Source organism: Tachyglossus aculeatus, chromosome 2, assembly GCF_015852505.1.
Source record: "Tachyglossus aculeatus isolate mTacAcu1 chromosome 2, mTacAcu1.pri, whole genome shotgun sequence".
Taxonomy (NCBI): Eukaryota; Metazoa; Chordata; class Mammalia; order Monotremata; family Tachyglossidae; genus Tachyglossus; species Tachyglossus aculeatus.
Window position 1 is genome coordinate 133,649,138 of NC_052067.1, and position 9,708 is coordinate 133,658,845.

The following is a 9,708-nucleotide window of genomic DNA, read 5'->3' on the forward strand; positions in this document are numbered from 1 at the left end:
CTCCAACCCTGGTTCCCCCTCACAGTCTCCTTCCTTTTCATCTGCATGAGAATACTGCTGGCGAAAATCCAGACACTGGGCCAATTCGTCACTTCAGATTTTCTCTGACCTGCTATAATTCAGCTCAACAACTCTTCTTTTCCCTCTTTGACTCCGATAGCCAAGGATCCTGCCAACTATTTCAATCTCAACTCCCTCTTGTAGCACCCAGCCTCACCACCTCCAGAACACCCCTGACCTCGCTAACTTTATAAAATTGAAATCACCGAGCGTGAAATTCTGAAAGTGTCTCCATCACTAACTCACCACTAGCCTCTTCTCGCTCCTTTCCAGTTGCTCCTCAAGCAGAGGTCCCCAGTCTGCTCTCCAAATCTACTTTCTACCTGGGCCTCTGATCTTAACCTCTCTCCTCTTAAAAACACTGTTCTCACTTCTTCTCTCTCTTACTTCTCTATCTTCAACGGTTACTCTAAGAGACAACTTCAAACACATTCAAGTCTTTCTTATACCAAAAAAAGCCTTCTCCAGATCTTGGTGCCCCCTCAGCTTTTACCCCATCTCCCTGCTTCCATCATCACAAATCGGGTTTTCAGGCTCTTTTTAAAGAAAAATGTTATTTAAACACTAAATACATACCAGGAGCGATACTAAGCACTGGGATAGATATAAGATAACTCGGTTGGGGACAGCAATTGTCCCACATGGGGCTCACAGTCTTAATCCCCGTTTTACAAGTGAGGAGACTGTTGTACAGAGAAATTAAGTGACTCACCTAAGGTCACACCGTGGAAAAATGGTGGAATAGGATTAGAACCCAGACCCGTGCTCTTTCCGTTAGGCTATGCTACTGATGAAGAGAGCTTGATATGTAAAATGGAGTGTGAACCCGTTGTTGGGTAGGGACCGTCTCTATATGTTGCCAACTTGTACTTCCCAAGCACTTGATACAGTGCTCTGCACACAGTAAGCGCTTAATAAATACGATTGAATGAATGAATGAGAGAGAGGAATCCAACTGTAAGGTGGTTTTGCTTGATGAGGAAGCAAATGGAAAGCGATTGGAGGCTTTTAAGACGTGGAGAGATGGGGACTGAGCAATATTTCTAAACCTGTGTTCTAGTCTTGACTCTGCCACTTGTCTGTTGTGATCATGGGCAAGTCACTTCACTTCTCTCTGACTCAGTTCCCTCACCTGTAAAATGGGGATTGAGACTGTGAGCCGCATGTGGAACATGGACTGTCTTTAAACCTGATTAGCTTGTACTTACCCAGTACATAGGCACATAGGTAGTGCTTAACAAATACCATAAAAAATAATTGCTCCGCCATCACACTCTTCATTCTTCCCCAAACTTAACTTCTAACTGTACCTCACTCTTAGCTCTCCTGCCTCAGCCCTTCGCTTGTGCTATTTTTCTGGCTTGAATCAGCCAGATCACAGCTCTCCCTAACTCCAAATAACGTCCTAAAACCCCACCTCCTCCAGGAAGACTTCCTTGAATAATTCACATGTCACATGAGCTCAACAGCAACTTTTAGCATTTATCTAATTCATGTGCACTCTCAATAATTCTCTCTCTATATATAATATATAAATATATATAAATGTAATATATTATATATAATATACATATAATTATAATGTATTATAATAATTACATTATAATTATATAATATATTGTAATTGTATATATAATATTCATTATATATATTTATATATATTTATACATATAATATATAATATATAATAATATATGATATAATATTATAATATATAACATAATAATAACATATAATCATATAATAATATATAATATATTTATATATACTCATATACATTATATAATTATGCATAATAATATAATTATATAATATATGATACTATATAATAACATAATAATGCATAAACATATATTTATATAATATATAGATATAATTATATATTATATGAGTATATATAAATATATATTTATATATAAATATAATATATACCTATAAATATATATACATATATACTTGGCTCAGTGGAAAGAGCATGGGCTTTGGAAAGTCAGAAGTCATGGGTTCAAATCCCGGCTCCGCCAACTGTCAGCTGTGTGACTTCAGGCAAGTCACTTCACTTCTCTGTGCCTCAGTTACTTCATCTGTAAAATGGGGATTAAGACTGTGAGTCTCATGTGGGGCAACCCGATCACCTTGTAACCTCCCCAGCACTTAGAACAGTGCTTTGCACATTATTATTATTATTATTATTATTATTATATTTTCCCTTCTTACTTCAAAAAGATCCCCCGATGGTGAAATTCACCTGCTTCAGCGCAAGGATTGTGTCTATCAACTGTATTGTACTTTTCCAAGTGCATAGTACAGTGCTCTGCACAAAGAGATCAGTAAATATCAACTTACTGATCTGTGAGTCATTGCCTGCCCTGACCACACTGTGCACACAAAAGGACTTATGTGTATTTGCACATTCAATTATTCAATTAGTCTCATCCTGGTACGTTTGTACTAAACTGTTGTATCATTCTTCTTCCGCTGGCTCTCACAACTTGTAAATGTTTTTTATGTATCTCCCCTATTAGATCATAAGGTTCTTGGGAGCAGGGAATGCCTGTTTGCTTGTTGTATGTCTCCCAAGCACTTTGTACAGTGCTTTGCACTCAGTAGACCTTCCATAAATACCACTGATTTATTAGGAAGTGGTTATCATGGGACTGGGTTGAGGACAGGACAAATCCCAAGCTGTGAGAAAAGGGTTTTCTGACACTCTAGACTGTAAACTCACCGTGGGCAGGGAATGTGTCTGTTTATTGTTATATTGTACCCTCCCAACTGCTTAGAACAGTGCTTTGCACACAGTTAAGTGCTCAGTAAGTATGTTTGAATTCTGAGCTCCATGCTCAGCTCAACCTGGCAACAAGCCGGGAAACTTTCTTGCATCTACACCAGTGCTTCGTACAGTGCTTGGCATAGAGTAAGGGCTTAACAAATGCCACAATTATTATTAGTAGTATTATTATTTTTGTGGTGGTTGTTCAATCAGTAGTATTTACTGACTGACCACTTACTCTGTGGACACTGTATTAAGCATTCAGGAATCAATCAATCTAATATTTATTGAGCACTTATGGGATGCAGAGCATTGGACTAAGTGCTTGGCAATCAACAATCATATTGAGTGCTTACTATATTCAGAGCACTGTACTAAGTGTACTGAATGTACTGTACAATGGCCGGTTAGCTCAGTCGGTTAGAGCGTGGTGTTAATAACGCCAAGGTCGCGGGTTCGATCCCCATACGGGCCACTGATCTGAGAAGCAGCGTGTCTCAATGGAAAGCGCATGGGCTTGGTAGTCAGAGGTCATGGGTTCTAATCCTGGCTCTGCCACTCATCAGCTGTGTGACTTTGGGCAAGTCACTCAACTTCTCTGTGCCTCAGTTCCCACATCTGTAAAATGGGGATTAAGACTATGAGCCCCACGTGGGGCAACCTGATCATCTTGTATTATCCCCCCAGCGCTTAGAACAGTGCTTTGCACATAGTAAGCACTTAACAAATACCATTATTATTATTACTAAGCACTTGGGGGAATATAGTAATAATAATAATGATGGTTTTTATTAAGCACTTACTATGTGCCAAACACTGGTCTAAGCGCTGGGGTAGATACAAGGTAATCAGGTTGTCCCACGTGGGGCTCACAGTCTTAATCCCCACTTTACGGAGGAGGTAACTGAGGCCCAGAGAAGTTAAGTGACTTGTCCAAAATCACACAGCTGATAAGTGGTGGAGCCGGGATTGGAACCCACGACCTCTGACTCCCAAGGCCGTGATCTTTCCACTGAGCCACGCTGCTTCAGTAGAGTTAGTAGACCCAATATCTGCCCTCAAGGAGCTTACTAAACTGTGGGGGAGACAGACACTAAAATAAATTACAGGTGAGGAAAGGAACTGAGTATAAAGATGTCTGTATGTAAGTGTTGTGGGCGAGGAGGGAGGGTGTGGAGCTATAACAATAATAGTAACAATGATATTTATTAAGCACTTAAAATGTACCTAACACTGTTCTAAGCGCTGGGAAGGTTACAAGGTGATCAAGTTGTCCCACGGGGGGCTCACGGTCTTAATCCCCCATTTTACAGATGAGGTAACAGTCTCAGAGAAGTGAAGTGACTTGTCCAAAGTCACACAGCTGACAACTGATGGATGCGGGATTTGAACCCAAGACCTCTGACTCCAAAGCCCGGGCTCTTTCCACTGAGCTACGCTCTTAGGAGTTAGTGCATAGTTGACATAGAAGGGAGGGAGAATAGGGTGGGGAGAAGGGAGATTAAGCAGGGAAGACTTTCTGGGGGAGATGTGATTTCAGAAGGGCTATTAAGATGTGGAGAGCTCTAGTCTGTGGAATGAGAAGGGGAGGGAATTCCAGGTAGGAGGGTGTGAACAAAGGATCGACCGCAAAAAAAGACAAGAAAGAGACACAGAGGGTGTAGAATAGTATGCCCAAAACCTGTCCTGAGGGAGTTACAATCCAGGGAGAAAAACAGACTCTAAAATAAATTACCAGTAGGAGGAAACAACAAAGTTTAAAGATAAGTAGGTAAGTGTTTGGGTTGGGAGGAGGGAGGAGGCAGGTGAGTACACAGGTGACGCGGAAGTAGCAATAGAAGAAGGAGAAATAGGGTGTGGAGATGAAAGGATTAAACAAGGGAGGGGAAGGGGCTGCATGAGCCCACCCCTCGAAAGAATGAGTCCATTTACGCTCTCCTTTCTCGTTTCTCGCCCCCAAGACTCACTGCACTGTCGGCCAAGCGCTTAGTGCAGTGCTCTGCACACAGTAAGCGCTCAATAAATACGATTGAATGAATGAATGTCGGTCCTGGGAGCTCCCCCTTTTCCTATCCCCTTCCTTTCCGCTCCCCCCGCATACCCAAAACCAGACCTCGGAGGCGGAGGGCTGTATGGAATGACCTCTTGAGGAGGGTCTCGGGGTCTCTGATAATAATAATAATAATAATAATAATAATAATAATAATAATAATAACAATAATAATGGCATTTATTAAGCGCTTACTATGTGCAAAGCACTGTACTAAGCGCTGGGGAATTTACAAGGTGACCAGGTTGTCCCACGTGGGGCTCACGGTCTTAATCCCCATTTTACAGAGGAGGTAACTGAGGCCCAGAGAAGTGAAGTGACTTGCCCAAGGTCACACAGGCGACAAGCGGTGGAGCGGGATTCGAACCCCTGAGCTCTGACTCGAAAGCCCGGGCTCTTGACACTGAACCACACTGCTTCGCTATACTGTCCTATACTATAGTGTAATATACTATATACTATCCTGTTACCAAGCGCTTAGTACAGTGCTCTACACACAGTAAGCGCCGATCTTGTTTGGGAAGGGGCGGGAGGGGAGGAGGGAGCAGGGGGATTATGGAATTGGGGGAAGATGCCCAGGAGGAGGAGGGAAAGAGGAGATGGAGCCCGGGGAAATCTGTTCCCGATGGGGTGGGGAAGAGTTGCCAGGGGAACCCTCTTTCTCCACTCCTTGCAGTTACCATAGCAACCTGCTCCTCCTTCTCCATCTCCCCCTCCTCCCCTCACCCGTTGCCAGGGACAACCATTCCGAGTTGGGGGGGGGCCTGGGCCAGAAGGGGACGGGGCTTGGACCAGGAGGGGCAGGGCCAGTGGTCCGAAAAATGGGGGTTCAATAGGGGAGGGGCAACGTGAGAAACAGCGTGGCCTAGTAAAAAGAGCCCAGGCCTGGGAGTGAGGAGGGCCTGGGTTCTCATTCCACCTCCGCCACCCGACTGCTGTGTGACCTTGGGCGAGTCATTTAACTTCCCTGTGCCTCGGTTACCTCATCTGTAAAATGGGGATTAAGACCCTGAGTCCCAGGCGAGACGAGGACCGAGTCCAACCTGCTTAACTTGTAGCCACCCCAGTGCTTAGTAGAGTGCCAGTCGCTTACAGTGAGAAGCAGCGTGGCTTAATGGAAAGAGCCCGGGGTTGGGAGTCGGAGGTTGTGGGTTCTAATCTTGGCTCCGCCACTTGTCAGCTGGGTGACTTTGGGCAAGCCACTTTGTCATCATCATCATCAATCGTATTTATTGAGCACTTACTGTGTGCAGAGCACTGTACTAAGCGCTTGGGAAGTACAAGTTGGCAACATATAGAGACAGTCCCTACCCAACAGTGGGCTCACGCTTCTCCGGGCCTCAGTTATCTCATCTGTAAAATGAGGATGAAGACTGTGAGCCCCACGTGCGACAACCTGATTACCTTGTATCTACCCCAGTGCTTAGACCAGTGCTTGGCACATAGTAAACACTTAACAAATACCACCATCATTATTATTAAAGAGTAAGTTAAGCTCTTAACAAATACCATAAAAAGGAGGGGGGCGAGTCCAGAAGGGGCTGGGTGGGGGTGGGGGGGTCAGAGCCAGCGAGCCTGTTGTTGGGTTGCGACCATCTCTCTATGTTGCTGATTTGTACTTCCCAAGCACTTAGTCCAGTGCTCTGCACACAGTAAGCGCTCAATAAATACGATTGAATGAATGAAATGAATCAGAAGCAGTGTGGCTGACTGGAAAGAGCCCGGGCTTTGGAGTCAGAGTTCATGGGTTCTAATCCCAGCTCCGCCAATTGTCAGCTGTGTGACTTTGGGCAAGTCACTTCATTTCTCTGGGCCTCAGTTCCCTCATCTGTAAAATGGGGATTAAGACTGTGAGCCCCCCATGGGACAACCTGATCACCTTGTAAACTCCCCAGCGCTTAGAACAGTGCTTTGCACATAGTAAGTGCTTAATAAATGCTATCATTATTATTATTATTATTACTGTCCAGCTCTGGTGACCAGCTGCAGGCCTATGGAGAGATAGACCCCTCCCCTACCTCCCGGATCACCGCCCTGCCGGTGGGAGGGGGCTGGGCTGATAATAATAAAATAGAGTAAATACTATTCTATTTATTTTATTTTGTTAATATATTTTGTTTTGTTGTCTGTCTCCGCCTTCTAGACTGTGAGCCCGTTGTTGGGTAGGGACCGTCTCTATATGTTGCCAACTTGGACTTCCCAAGCGCTTAGTACAGTGCTCTGCACACAGTAAGCGCTCAATAAATTCGATTGAATGAATGAATGATAGGGGCCTGGTTAGGATACTAGGAGGAAAAAAAAAGATGGTACTTATTAAACGCTCTCTATGTGCCAAGCCCTGTTCTAAACGCTGGGGTAGATACAAGTTAATCAGGCTGGACACGGTTCCTGTCCCACAAGAAACTCACGGTCTTAATTCCCATTTTACAGATGAGGTACTCGAGGCCCAGAGAAGTTCAGCCACTTGCCCAGGGTCACACAGCAGACTTGTGGATGGACCCGGATTAGAACCCAGGTCCTTTTGACTCCCAGGCTCGCTCTATCAGCTAAACTACAGTGGGGTAGTGGATTAGTCAACCAGTCAATGGTATTTGTTCAGTGCTGACTCTGTGCAGAGCACTGTACTAAGCTCTTGGGAGAGTACAATAGAGTCTGCAGGGCCCCATAGTCCAGCAAAGGTCCTCAGGGGTTATGAGATCATTGGTCTGGCCTACGGCCATCAAGCCAGCTCCATCTGTCTTCTCCTTCTTAGTATAGTGCTGTACACACAGTAAGCACTCAGTAAATACCCTCGGTTGATTAATTCTCCCTTCCTCAGATTCCAACCCCAGGGCCTGAGGGATGGGGACCGGATTCCCAGAAGAGACAAGTGCAGGGCAGCACCCCAGAATAGCAGTGGTATTTGTTAAGCGCTTACTATGTGCCAGGCACTGTACTAAGCGCTGAGGTGGTTACAAGCAAATCGGGTTGGACACAGTCCCTGTTCCAGATGGGGATCACAGTTTCAATCCCCGTTTTCCAGATGAATGGCAATGGTATTTGAGTGCTTACTATGTGCCAGGCACTGTACTAAGCGCTGAGGTGGATACAGGCAAATTGGGTTGGACACAGTCCCTGTCCCATATGGGGCTCACAGTCTCAATCCCCATTTTCCAGATGAGGTAACTGAGGCACAGAGAATAAGAAGAAGAAAAATGGTATTTAAGTGCTTATTATGTGCCAAGCACTGTTCTAAGTGCTGGGGTAAATACAAGGTTATCAGACGTAGATGAGGTAACTGAGAGCAGTGAAGTGACTTGCCCAAGGTCACACAGCAGCGTGGCTCAGGGGGAAAGAGCCTGGGCTTTGCAGTCAGAGGTCATGGGTTCAAATTCCGGCTCTGCCACTTGTCTGCTGTGTGACTTTGGGCAAGTCACTAATATTACTCTATTTATTTATTTATTACTCTATTTATTACTCTATTTATTTATTTTACTTGTACATATCTATTTATTTTATTTTGTTAATATGTTTTGTTTTGTTCTCTGTCTCCCCCTTCTAGACTGTGAGCCCGCTGTTGGGTAGGGACTGTCTCTATATGTTGCCAACTTGTACTTCCCAAGCGCTTAGTACAGTGCTCTGCACACAGTAAGCGCTCAGTAAATACGATTGATTGATTGATTGATTCTCTGTGCTTCAGTGACCTCATCTGTAAAATGGGGATGAAGACTGTGAGCCCCCCGTGGGACAACCTGATCAAGTTGTAACCTCCCCAGCGCTTAGAACAGTGCTTTGCCCATAGTAAGTGCTTAATAAATGCCATTATTATTAATCAATCAATCAATCAATCGTATTTATTGAGCGCTTACTATGTGCAGAGCACTGTACTAAGCGCTTGGGAAGTACAAATTGGCATCACATAGAGACAGTCCCTACCCAACAGTGGGCTCACAGTCTAAAAGGGGGAGACAGAGAACAGAACCAAACATACCAACAAAATAAAATAAGTAGGATAGAAATGTACAAGTAAAATAAATAAATAAATAAATAAATAAATAGAGTAATAAATATGTACAACCATATATACATATATACAGGTGCTGTGGGGAAGGGAAGGAGGTAAGACGGGGGGATGGAGAGGGGGACGAGGGGGAGAGGAAAGAAGGGGCTCAGTCTGGGAAGGCCTCCTGGAGGAGGTGAGCTCTCAGCAGGGCCTTGAAGGGAGGAAGAGAGCTAGCTTGGCGTATTATTATTATTAAATGGTGGAGCTGGGATTGGAATCCTACATGTTGCCGATTTGTCCTTCCCAAGCGCTTAGTACAGTGCTCTGCACACTGTAAGTGCTCAATAAATACAATTCAATGAATGACCTTTTGACCCCCAGACCTGCGTTTTATCCACCAGGCAGACAGACAGAGGATGCGGGATACTTGGACACCCGGCCAGTTATCAGCGTGGCCAAACAAGGTCCAGGGGTCAGAGTGGACCACACGCTGAGTCTGAGTGGGCCTGGGTGGTGTAGAAAACACTAGGACAGTGTGGACTAAAAAAAGCATGACACACACAAACAGCCAGGAAACAATCCTTTCATTATGTTTGCTTCTAGTCTGGACCATATTGTGTTGGGAGAGTCCAGCCCAGAGAAGGGAAAGTTGGCTGTGGGGGAGGAGCGCTGGAGAAGGGATTTCAAATGCAGAAAAGGTCTTTCTTCAGAGGAGAGGAACCAGCTGTTGTCCGTCATCTAGAACACAACAAGAGAAATTGGACTGAAATGATGATAGGAAGGATTTAGTAGTGATACTGGCATTTATTGTGCGACTGCGGAGTGCAATATTTCTCTGTCAGT

At 44.5% G+C, this 9,708-nt stretch overlaps 1 non-coding gene across 1 annotated transcript; it reads left to right on the forward strand.

Moving 5' to 3' along the window:
- Nucleotides 1–3,234: 3,234 nt before the first annotated feature.
- Nucleotides 3,235–3,308, forward strand: TRNAI-AAU. The gene has a single exon. It is a non-coding gene; the product is annotated as a tRNA-Ile (tRNA).
- Nucleotides 3,309–9,708: the final 6,400 nt, after the last annotated feature.